The 13,561-nt window shown below is 35.5% G+C and overlaps 1 pseudogene; it reads left to right on the top strand.

Annotated features, from left to right (window-relative positions):
* The first annotated feature begins 12,463 nt into the window (after positions 1-12,463).
* On the top strand, positions 12,464-13,123 carry LOC149161476 (L-type lectin-domain containing receptor kinase IV.4 pseudogene; annotated as a pseudogene).
* Positions 13,124-13,561: the final 438 nt, after the last annotated feature.

Genomic DNA, 13,561 nt, shown 5'->3' with positions numbered 1-13,561 from the left:
GCATTGTTGTCACTGTGTTGAACACTAGTGAGAATTGTTGTCACTGTCAATGAGCCATATACATATTTTTACAACTGATACTATCAAATCAGGTCTACAGATCTAGAGATCTATATAACAGTAGAGATAAACTCAGATCTACCAGATCACTGAAGTCAACTGAATCCAAGATGTCAAATCTTAGATCTAAACTCTAGTCGCCCTCATCACGACTCTTTATGTGCGACCGAAACTCCTTGGTCACTCTCTCGATCACTATATGCGAGCGAATGTGACTTCATGGTGGCTCTCAGAAAGTATTTATGTGTGCGACTATGGCATAATATAGCTAGAAACCAAAGTTTCTCCCTTACTGTTGCTATGTGAGCAACAAAGATGTCTTGGTCGCTCTAAGGACCACTATGTCTGAGCGATCAGGGATCGATACCTCCAGATCTATCTCTGAAGGCATAGTCGTTCCCATAAGCCTCTGTGCCAATGTCCAAGGTCCTATAGCCTCTCTCGTAGGCTTAGGTTCCAATGACCAGGGTCTATAATGCCCTGTTCTGTGCCAATGACCGAGATCTAGAAGACCCTAACCTAGAGCGAACCTTTCGCCTGTGATTTCATACCCTTGAATGAACTTTTTCCGTCGAATCAATACAAAAGAGAAGAGAAGATGTGTCCGAATGAGCTTGAGGTCTCTTCTATTTATAGGCTTTCTTGAGGGTTCACTTGGGGTTAAGACTGACCCAAGCAGTTACTCATGTGGTTAGGGATAACACATTCCATAATACATGTATGAATAAAATAATTCATAACTCAACTTATGTTTAACCAAATTGGGTGATATTCTGGTCGGTTTTGGTCCTCTAGGAAAGAGGAATCTAATGAAATAATTATATTAGTAATTTTATCTGTACAAGGTGGAATTTTACCACAGTTACAAAAATTACCACTCCCTCTCAACTAGAAGAATTCCACCTACCAATATATGTCCATCGAACAATATGTAATTCTGGAATCTTCGAGTGTCATCACATATCATCTCAGATTATATTTGTCATGTAGTCGTCATTCCATGTCCATATCAAGTGTCTCATCATCACAAATCGTCATTATACATCTCGATATCAAACAGGGTAGGAAGAGTTTTGCTCAGTGTCCTCCATTAGTGCTGCTCTCATCATCATCTTTTCTCAATAACAATTGTTTCTTGTTCATACAAAATATCAAATCAAATATCATGTCAGATCATATATAATCATATGAATAAAAAAAAAGGATACCATAATCATCCTCCCTCTCAACGGGGTACCAACCACAAGCCTTAACTTGTTTCGAACAGCTAAACTGTCTCAATATATGAGAGTATCTTGGTCCCAAGTATAAATATGGGACTTACTTCCAAGCGGATCATCACAATATATCCATGTCATATCGAGATCATGCTCAAACAAGTCTCTAAAGAGCTTATGTATTTTGCCTCATAGCTAGCCATGCTAGGAACATCATGATCAACCTCGGTCATGATATGGACCTCTCATCCAAGATATCATGGCAGATCACATACTAAAGCAGCATCCAAATGTGTGTATCGATAATAATCTCAAATATCATAAATAGATCTATGCAGATACATATCATAGGAGAAATATCTCATTCTCAAAATAGAACACCTCATGCAGATATTTCAAAGCATGCTCGGTGGAAACTCTATGTGAGTGAAGCAACTCACTCATGAAATCATTAAGGTTCTATGCACACCATACATATTCAAACGGATGTTCAAAACGGAAGATCAATGCTTCAACCGTTGGATTCCATGTGAAGTTCAACAACATCTTGAGCTTTAAATCAAAGTATCCAAGGCTTTTCATTCTCATTATTCAAAAACATTTTCCAATAGCCTTGCAATATGGAATTTCTTTCCCAAATTCTAGAAATAGATTCATCATGCCATGATACATTATTTCGGGCTTTATAAGCCATCTCCACCTGATTTAGATCATCAAAGGTTCATTACCTATCACAAGTAGATCATCGGGATATAAAACCAAAACCATAATCAATATCATAGCCATACCTTGGAACTCATGATCCTGACTTCATCAAATAACTGTCAAATCTAGACATATCTAAATTGAAATGCTCTAAGCATAATGCCTTGCTAAGCGAACATAATCATCCTTACATAGCTCAATGTTGTACCATCGACAACAAAATCAACTCTCCAGAGTTTAGAAGCCAGATGACGACCATTATCAAAGTCATCATTATCATAGTATTAATACTTTCAACCAGGAGATAGGTGGAGCTCATATCCCAACAAGTTGTGCATTATCAATCCGAACTTGACTAACTCATTCTCATAATCATAATACAAGTCATCCTGTCACTAGGTGAAAATGCATACATCAAGGATGAATCATGCAGGTTCCATTTTCATGCAAAGTCACAACTATCATTATTTCAACGATTGTGCTAAGAATAAGGAGGTCAATTTACACATAAGTCATCATGCCCACATAGTATCGATATGAGGGAAAATCAACAATTGTCAAATCATATCACTAGACATCAGGTCAAGTCCAAATTTCTATTGTAGAGAGATCTATAGTCAAAGCACATCTCAATCATCAATTCAAATTTATTGTCAAGCATCATGACAAAACAGTTTTCATATATACCAGTAATGCCAAATCATGCAAACCTCTTGTAGCACAAACATAGTGACAATCTATATGTATGTCCCAGCCACCTGCAAACATAAGTTCAATCTGCATGTTCATGTTATGGAAAATATTCAATCTTTTCCTGCTAGCAGATCTAGCTGTTATCTACAATACATTTGTGGTACTGATATTTTCCAGGTGACTATTTGATTTCATGCACAATACTTCATTATATCATCAACAACATAACTCCACATCTTCATAAATCAATTAACAATGGTAGAATATGTTAGGGACATCATGGCTCATAGTTCAGACAACTTCGAAAAGCTTGATATGATGGTCAACAACAATCAAACCTCCAGTCACTCCCTTCAGGTTAGCATGAGAGCGACTTTAGCTGCCTTGACGATGTCTAGGCATAAGCATGTGTGCATCAAGGGATGATATTTCCTAGATATGTGACTACGTTTAGATCAGAAACCATAATTTTTATACGGGCTTCAGATCTAAGACTCTGCTGCAGATCAATACTGTCAGATGCACATAAATCATACTTAAACAACATAGAATACAAATTGTAATAAAGGTAAGAATCTTGAGAAGAGATTCTCCCTTTGTCTGGGGATCTGCATCATTCATTTTCATTCATTTAAATCTCAAATATTATCAACACAATAGCACTTTCTATCAAGCCACTCATTCAAACAAATGATTGAACTTCCAAATATATCTTTAACTAGTTAATGAAAATTTAATATATATCATTATAGTTGCTAAAATATTTTGCAACCTCACTGGTTATAAATTAGAGAGTTATAGTCATCTTTGAATGCATAGAAAAGTAAATGGTATTGCCAAATAACATGAAAAAAATGAACGCTAATTGTAAAATAGTTCAATTTACAATATAGTTTTTTTTGCATATACATTATACCATGTTATCAAATACTCTAATTTAATATTATATTTTACTACAATTTTTTCCTAACCTTTATTTCTTACCCGACATTTTTTTTATTATAACCGCTCTAAACTTCCTCACCCATTGCAAAAAATTAAGCTAGTGATACACAACATCAATCTAATATACAAATAGATAAAATTCCTTAACGAAATAGAATGGATAAATAGAAAAATAGATAACATGTCTTAAAACCATACAATAGATATGTTTTCCCATAATTCACTTCTACCTTAACAAACCAAAATTAATTTACATACAATCACACAAATAATTTGAATTTATATGCAAACGAGATTTTTCTCATAGTGTTTCTTCATTTCCACAGAAACCGAAATGTATATATTTACAACTTTCATATATATATATAGTTAAAGTCGACCGTGTAAAATATCGAACCTTCATTTAGAAAACAACCTTACATTCACAAGTAGTAGGTATATTTAGATTTTATTTGTTGTGTGGGTGTATGATATACATTCAATTTTCATCTTTTGCATGCAAGTGTAGTACGTATATTAATTCTTTTCCCTTTTCAAGCCAATAAATGCGTTTTAATCTCAAAAGTTATAAAGAACTCAAGTTCTATGAATTCTGATTGAAGTAGGTGAATCAATTATTATCTACTCAGTTGATCTATTTATTACATAATATTCATATTAAAAGTTATATGTTATATTTATTTCAATTTCAAGGTTATAGAGTACATGTCAAGCCAATAAATGGGTTTTAATCCCAAAAGTTATAAAGAACTCAAGCTCTATGAATTCTGATTGAAGTAGGTGAATCAATTATTATCTACTCAGTTGATCTATTTATTACATAATATTCATATCAAAAGTTACATGTTGATTATATATATACATATATATATATATATCCCTCTAGAATTAGGTCAAGTTGAGTCTATTTGCAGTAGGTGTATATACTCTTAAGTATATGTTTTCTCACCATGTTTTATTTCACTCATAGTTGTGATATGCATTGGATGACAATGAATTTTATTTAGAGTTTTAGCCCTTTTGCTCATTATAGGTATAAAACATTATGTTTTTTTTAACTGATCATTTATATTTAATTTAATACAACATTTTTGTTTCCAACGTCTTTACATTACCTGTAATTCTAAAACCCCTTCTAATGTCAATATATTAGACATATTCATACTCAATGTTTTCAACCACACGTATAAATTAGGTGGAATTGATGGCTAAGAAGATGTGTTTTATTCTAAAAAATTATATATTCAAATCGAAAAAAAACTAAAATATTTATACCTCTATCTACTTTAGAAATCAAACTACTAAAAAACATTATTTCAAAAATAACCACCAAAAAGATGAGTTATGTGAGCATAGTTATGGGATCCAAAGGGAAAATTAGAGGCAACTCCTTTGATTATTGAAATCATGATAAAGGATGATATTGAATCTTATATATCATTCATATACAGGTTTCGTTTTTGTTTTTTGTTGTTGCTTTTTTTTTGTTTTTTTGTTTTTTTTGTTTTTTGATTCGGTTCTTCGAAAGTTTCTCAAATGCATCACTTTTTTAATAGGGATAGACTTTTGTTACATGGACAAGTCTAAAGGGATAGATTTTTCTTACATGGACAAGTCTAAAGACGTGGATTCAGGTAACATCAGATGTTCTCTAGCTGTGAAAATTGGTGGAGAGGCTAAAGCACATGAGATCTCCAAGACCGAGAAATGGTTTGGGGAAATTCCATTTGGTTAGACAGATATTAAAATAATTAATATTTTTATTACAGTTCATAAGTCTAAACTTAGAAAAATTAAAATATTAATGGGTATTAATATAAAACTGGGTGAGAATGTTGTAAAAGACATGGGTCAAGCCAAATATAATCTTAATCATTGATTAGAGATTTAATCTCGTCCGTTGAAGAATCAACAGAAAAAAGTATAAGAGGAGGCTTGAGGGTCAGTTGGAGATACACCAAGATTGATCAGTCAATTCATCTTTCTGGAGCAGGGTTTGCTCAGAAAATTCGAACAAGTGATCTAAGTTGCAGCAAGCGGCAGTGAGTGCATAGCTGAGAGGCAGAGATAGTGCCGAAGGACCAACACAGAGGCAGAGGAGGCTACACAGAGCCAGAAGGAGCCACACATCGGGCTAGAGTGACTGCGCAAAGGCTAGCAGGGCCTGTGTGAGTGACACAGAATGCCAAAGAGACAGTGCAGAGCAGCAGAAGGCTAATGCAGGGGGCTTTAGAGTGACGCAAAGGCTAGGAGGTCTAACGTAGAGCCTCAGAGAAGCGTTGGAGATATTTTCGTGGAGTAGACTTGCTGAATATCTGCTTCCGAAGAGAGGTATTATTGCGAGATAGATATCTTTCTTGGGTGAGCCAGTTTGGCACCCAAGTTGTACTCAAGAAAACTGCTTAAAAATAAAACCCTCAAAACTGTTGCATCGGTTTTCCCAAGTTGGGTTTTTTCGGGGATGATTGTCTAAAAATAACAGTGTCCCTTGCATGTTTGTCTGTTATTTTCAGTTGATGATCTATAAAAGGTAGAGGGAACTGTTGCCTTGAGGGATTTCTAGCCAAGAAATCCAGATCCATGTTGCAGGTGCAAAGAGGATCGAAGAGGAGCAGTTCGACAGCTGGTAGGAGGATTTCCAGGAGGGAAATCGACACTCAGAGGGAGTCTAGAAGAGAACTTCTAGGAGGGAATTTGAGACTCAAAGGGAGTCCAGGGGAAGAGAGGAGATGGCAATGAACGAACTGAGGGATCAGGACAGGTTGGACGGGGCCTCCAACTTTGTCATCTGGAAGGCCATGATCATGTATGTTCTGGATAGACATCGCATCAAGGGCTTTGCCTTGAGAACCGTTGCTATCCGAGTTGACCCAGCTAATAATGAAATGTATGAGGATGCAATGGCCAAGGAAAAATGTATAATCCTTGATGGGGTCAAGGATCATGTAGTACAACATATTGCCGATAAGAACACGACAAAGGAAATGTGGGATACCTTGACAACATTGTATCAAGGCATTTCCGTGCAGAGGAAGATGCTACTGGAGAATCAATTGTGGTCATATCAGATGTAGAAGGGGGAGGAGATAGATCTATACCTTAGTAGGTTGCAAGAGATTTGGGACCAACTTGCTTCGATAGGGGCCACGCTAGATCAGGAGTTCATGGTGAGGACCGCCCTGAATGTAGTATCTGAGGATTGGGAGACATTTGTCCAGAGCATTTTGGGCAGAGCTTCTCTTACAGGATGGGAAGAGATGTTGGAAACTCTTCGCCAAGAAGAGATCAGACGGCTGACCAAGGCGGGAAGTAGCAACAAAGGAGGTCGAATCAAGAAAGAGGAGGAGGAGGATGCGGCTTTGCCATCTGTAGGACAGCAGGGGAAGAGGAAGAAGCAGGACATCTCCAAGGTGAAATTATTTCATTATGGGGAGTTGGGTCATTATGCAACCCAGTGTCCTAGGAAGAAGAATAAGGAAGAGGCTTCTGACTCCAAGGAAGCTCTTGCTAAGGTGGAAAAAGAAGTTGAGACAAATGACGACTGTGACATGAGTGCTCATGCACCTCTAGAGAAGAGGTGGGGAGACATTGAGCTGTAGTCAGGAGGACTACAGAAGATGAGGGGCAGGATCCTTGAGGTACCCAAACTCTTGGATCATATCCGGCTACGAGAGCCCTAAGGGACAGTAGGAGGATGACGGATGTCGGTAGAAGCAAGATGTGGATGGAGCGACAAGGCAGTGTTAGAGTGGAGTGGTCTGTAGCAGCGCAATGGGGGTTACAGCAGTGCGAGAAGCACAAAAATGGTTGTAGCAGTACAGAAAGTAACAAAGGTGTTTGCAGCAGTGCGAGAGGCACAGAGGTGTTGCAGCAGTGCAGAGGGAACATAGGGAGCACAAGATAGCAGCAGAGGTAGCTTCAACATCAAGGGGCTTCTAGCCTGACAAGGATGTCAATAGTTGGGTAGATAAATTACTTACTTATCAGTAACTGAGTTGCAGTGCAGCAGTAACAGTGGTAGTGCTATGGGAAACACGATGTTGCATGATGAGAGAGAGCTCCAGTGCAGATGCAGTGTTTGGAGGAAGGACCAACAGTAGCACGGATGCAGAGGGAGCTGCAGCACAGATGTAGCAGTGGCAGTGGCAGAGCCATGAGTAGTAGTATAGGAGGTAGCAGTGTAGAGGATGTTGGGCAGCAAGCCAAGCATCAGCACAGGTATCGGTGCCTTATGATCAGGGTGATGTTCAATAGTGGAGCATTACTAGAACACATTCTTCGCTAAGAGGGAGTGTTGATTTGGGGTAGCATTAGATGTGCTCTAGCCATGAAAATTATGGGAGAGGTTAAAGCACAAGAGATATCCAAGACCCAAAAATGGTTTTGGGAAATTCCATCTGGTTAGAGAGATATTAAAATAATTAATATTTTTAATGGAGTTCTTAAGTCTAAACTTTAGAAAATTAAAATATTAATGGGTATTAATATAAAACTGGGTGAGAATGTTCTAAAATACATTGATCAAGTCAAATCTAATCTTAGACATTGTTTAGAGATTTAATCTTGGCCATTGAAGACTCAACATATTAAGTAGGAGGCTTGAGGGTAAGTTGGAGATACACTAAGATTGATTATTCAGTTCGATTTTCTCGAGCGGGCTTTGCTGAGAAAATTCGAACAAGTGATCTGAGTTGCAGCAAGGGGCAGTGAGTGCATAGCAGAGAGGTAGAGATAGTGCCAAAGGACCAACATAGAGGTTGAGGAAGCTACACAGAGCCAGAAGGAGCCACGCAGAGGGCCAGAGTGACTGCGTAGAGGCTAGGAGGGCTTGTGTGCGCAACGCAGAAGACCAGAGAGCCAATCCAAAGCAGTAGAAGGCTGACACAGGGGGGCTTCAGAGTGACGCAAAGGCTAGGATTGCTGACGCAGAGCCTCAGAGAAGCGTTGGAGAGATTTTTGTGGAGTAGAGTTGTTGAATATCTACTTCTGAAGAGAGGTATTACTGTCAGATAGATATCTATGTTGGGTGAGTCAGTTTGGCACCCAATTTGTACTCAAGAAAGTTGCTTAATAATAAAACACTCAGAACTGCTGCACCGGTTTTCCCAAGTTGGGTTTTTCCAGGGACGATTGTCCAAAAATAACGGTGTCCCTTGTGTGTTTGTTTGTTATTTTCAGTTGATGATCTGTAGATGGTTGAGACTACATTTGTGTTTATTTTCAGTATTTATATGGTTAGATAACTTGTTAAGAAATAAACAAGTAGGTTAAATAAACTAGATAATGCAGGAAGAATTTTTGACGTGTTAGACTTAGAAATTTCAACATGTGGGTGTGTGATAGACATTCAATTTTCATCTTTTGCATGCAATTTTAGTAGGCATCTTAATTTTTTTCCCTTCTCATGTTATACTACATTTCAATTTCAAGGTTATAGAGAACATTTCAAGCCAATAAATGGGTTTTAATCCCAAAAGTTATAAAGAACTCAAGTTCTATGAATTGTGATTGAAGCAGGTGAACCAATTATCTACTCAATTGATCTATATATTACTTAATATTTATATAAAAAATTACATGTTGATATATATATATATAGAATTAGGTGCAAGTTGAGTCTATTTGTAGTAGGTGTATATATTCTTAAGCATATGTTTTCTCACCATGTTTTATTTCACTCATAGTTGTGATATGCATTCGATGATAATGAATTTTATTTAGAGTTTTAGCTCCTTTTCTCATTATAGGTATAAAACATTATGTTTTTTACCGATCATATATATCTTATTTAAGACAACATTTTTGTTTCCAACGTCTTTACATTACTTGTAATTCTAAGATCCCTTCTAATATCAATATATTAGACATATTCATATTCAATGTTTTCAACCACAAGTATAAATTAGGTGGAATTGATGATTAAAAACATGTGTTTTATTCTAAAACATTATATATTCAAATCAGAAAAAAACTAAAATATTTATACCTCTATCTAAAAAAATATTTCAAAATTTTATAACCACCAAAATGATGAGTTAGGTAAGGCAACTCCTTTGATTATTGAAATCATGATAAAGGATGACATTGAATCTTATATATCATCCATATATAGTTTTTTTTTTTTCGGTTCTGCGAAAGTTTCTCAAATGCATCACTTTTTTAAAGGGATAGATTTTTGTTACATGGACAAGTCTAAATGGTGGGTATTTCTTTGTGCAGTGATATTGGGTTTATGATACATTAGTTCATTTTCGATGATATGAGCTCAAGCTATTTGTAATTTTCATTTTCGATTATATCATTTGAAGTTATTTTTTTTTAATTCATTAATTAAATTTCAACAAATTTACAATGGTATTGTGATTTAGTTAATTTTTTGAATTTTTTTATTTAGTTAATTCTTTAAATTTTTTTTATTATTTTGGTTTTCACTGAAACTAAATTATTTCTTAAAATTTACTACTATATGTTGATTAATTTTTTATTTTAAATTTATTATTATAAGATAATTATACAAATTAAATATTTATTAAATATAAAAAAAATAAAAATACTAATTTCATAATACATATTATTTTACTAAAATTTAATAAAAAAATCATAAAAATTAACTAAATTATAATTTTTATTATTATTATATCAATTAAATATATATACATATTAAAAAAATTGTAATTAAATTTTTAGCTATATAGATTTATCTCTACTTTACCATAGATATTTTTAACCTATAACCATGCACCAATACCATGGCTTATTAATGCCACATGCCCAAAAAACCATAATTTATGTTCATATGACATTCTTCTTTTAATTATGCCAACAGGTATCTCTATTTTGCAAAAAGCCTCCAGGAATTCATTTAATTATTAATAATATTAAGTGGATAGTAGAACTGTAACCTCCATAGAATATTATAGAATATTCTTAATAATAGTCAAATCAAAGGTTGAAATTTATCCCAAAATTTGATATTTATCTTATAAGTAGGTGTGCTCTTCCTACCTCTTTTAATTAAATGAACACGAGTTTTTTGGACATTTGGTACTAGAAAACCAAAGTATTTGACAAAAAAAGTCATACTTACTTTTTAAGATAAATATCAACCTTTAAATTGTGACTACTATTAAAAATATTCTAAAATATTTTGTGAAAACTTTATTCCAATAATTAGCCATTAAAAATTAATCTTAAATTTGTCATTATCTATCACTAATAATGGAAACACATACTTTTCTTTCATTCATACATGTCACTATTTCAAAATGGATTAGTTGAATCTCTTTATTACTTTGTCCAAATTCGATACCTCTAAATTCCATATGAAATATAAATCAAATAGCTTTTTGTTAACTCTATCTATCTTATAATTATTATGCAACACATCTCAATAAAATTTGATTTGTCATATCTATTGATTATTATGAACCACACTTGTTGGTTCGTTGGCCAAAAAATTCACTTATGTGATTTCTACGGAAAGTCTTTACTTAATTCATTATGGATCAAAGAAACTTGAATACAGAAAATACAATATATACCTCAACAAAATTTGATTGGTGATATCTATTATTATCTTATAATTATTATGCAACACATCTCAATAAAATTTGATTTGTCATATGTATTGATTATTATGAACCACACTTGTTGGTTCAAACGCTTTGGCCAAAAAATTATCTTATGTGATTTATACTCAAAAACTTTACTTAATTCATTGTGGCCCCAAAAAACTTGAATACAGAAAATACAATATATACCTCAACAAAATTTGATTGGTGATATATATTATTTCCTCAATGTACTCTGTAATAAAGTTAGAAAATAAGCATTTTTACCTTAGTTCTCTAGTAAAATATAATATTTACATTTTAATAAACTATTATTATATTTTCTTAAAAATATAATTTTTATTTGACAATTAAAATTAATTTAAAATCACATACATATATAATCAAGATTAGCCCCATAGATTATTTAATAAAATTATCCAAAACCATTAATCAATGTATAAGAAATTAATAATTCCCCCTGCCATTTATGAGAAAATCCAAGGTTGTATATATATATATAAATATAAATATAAAGATTGATGTGAAAACAACCAACCAAATTGACTTAGAAACATAACCTTGCATTAAAAACTATTGAAAATAACCCATTTCGAATTTTGTTGAAAATTCCAAAAATTAATATATGTGACAGAATTCTACTAATCACATCTATGATAGGCATAATTCTTCACACCAAGTCTTTTGAGGATTTACGAAGTAACCCCAAAGTCAAACATACTAAGCTATACCGTTGATAGGTTTTTTTCTTAGCTGGTTGCATTAAATCTCATTGTTGTATGCAACAATGAGATTTAATGGTTTTTATGACTATTCAACTATTGACCGTTAGGTTTTGGATATTTTTTTAAGGTGTGTCGTGAGCTTTCGGGTAACATGTGGGGACAACTTGCTGGCTCCCTGGTTGATGCATTGATGTTTTTCCATCGTATATCTGTTATCTTATGTCTACGAACATAAGAAAAAATAATGGAATCCTGGAGAGGCAACTGCGTGTCTGCAGCTTTTCTAACGCCGTGGGCCGGCAGCCTCACTGTTATGGCCTTCTACTCTTGTCCTGCCAGTTCTGCCTATCACTTTTGTCTTCGACCGCTTCAATGGAACCAATTTGATCTTCGACAGTAGTGGTTCGTTCATCCACTCCCAATCCGTCATTGCCCTCACAGATGACATGTTTCAGCTCGGGCGGGCGTTGATGAGACGCTTTCCTCCTTCAGCACTACTTTCATTTTTAGCATAGAGCGTCCCCACTCTGACGGGGACAGGGATGGCATGGCCTTCTTCCTCACACCCAACACATCTCCCATGGGCACTGTGCCGGCCCAGTGTCTGGGCTTGGTTAACCTCAGCAGCAACGGGCAGGAATACAATCACTTGTTCGCAGTGGAGTTTGATACGAACAGGAATATGGAATTCCTTGACCCCGACAGCATCCACGTGGGAGTGGACATCAACAGCCTTACCTCTCTGGAGACGGAGACCGCAGGCTATTGGAAAGAGGCGAAGTTTCATGGATTCAGCCTGAACAGTGGACGGAACATACAGGCCTGGATAGATTATGACCATCTTCAAAGCTGGCTCAATGTTACCATAACGTTGGCTGGCTTGCCGAGACCGCAGAAGCCCCTTATATCTCGGAAAATTTCTCTACAGAACGTTCCGCAAGAGAAAATGTTCATTGGCATTTCTGTAGCTACATGGACTTTCGTCGCAGACCATCACGTTCTCGCGTGGAGCTTCAGTACCGAAGGCACGGCACCACCCCTCGATATTTCGCATCTCCCTTCGGTTGCCGACCGTCCACGCTGGGGATTAATTGTCGGCCTTACAGTGTCCTCTCTGGTTCTCCTATCGCTGGCCGTTACGGCCGTGTTTCTTATAAGAGTGAAATACGGAGAAAAGATAGAAGAATGGGAGCAAGAGTTCCTGTAAATTTAGAAAACATGCACAAATGAATCTAGTAAGTAAAGGTGAACGCACAATTTTGCAGAGCAAAGACACTAAAAAAAATTGAAAGAACAAAAAGAATTATTGATTTCAGAAAATAGGTTACAATGCTCATGATATAGCATCACTGGGTGAAGATTCAAGAACAAAAAGAATTATTGATTTCAGAAAATAGGTTACAATGCTCATGATATAGCGTCACTGGGTGAAGATTCCAAGGTAATGCACCATAGTGGTGATCAATGAGAGGACTCGACACCTACAACAAGTTCCGAAGAGAACTAGCCAGTTGCGGAGTGAAAGGAGGAGCAAATCAAGGAGTAAATCATGCAAAAATGATCTTGCATGTAGTCCCATGCATGCATGGAGAGTCAAAGGCGCCAATCTGGTGAAGATTCCAATGTTGAAGCTTTGTATGTCAAT

The sequence above is a fragment of the Pinus tabuliformis genome, chromosome 5_2 (genome assembly GCF_031772625.1).
Source record: "Pinus tabuliformis cultivar Carrire ecotype Pingquan chromosome 5_2, CPIR1, whole genome shotgun sequence".
Lineage (NCBI taxonomy): Eukaryota > Viridiplantae > Streptophyta > Pinopsida > Pinales > Pinaceae > Pinus > Pinus tabuliformis.
This window is presented reverse-complemented; position numbering and strand designations above follow the sequence as displayed.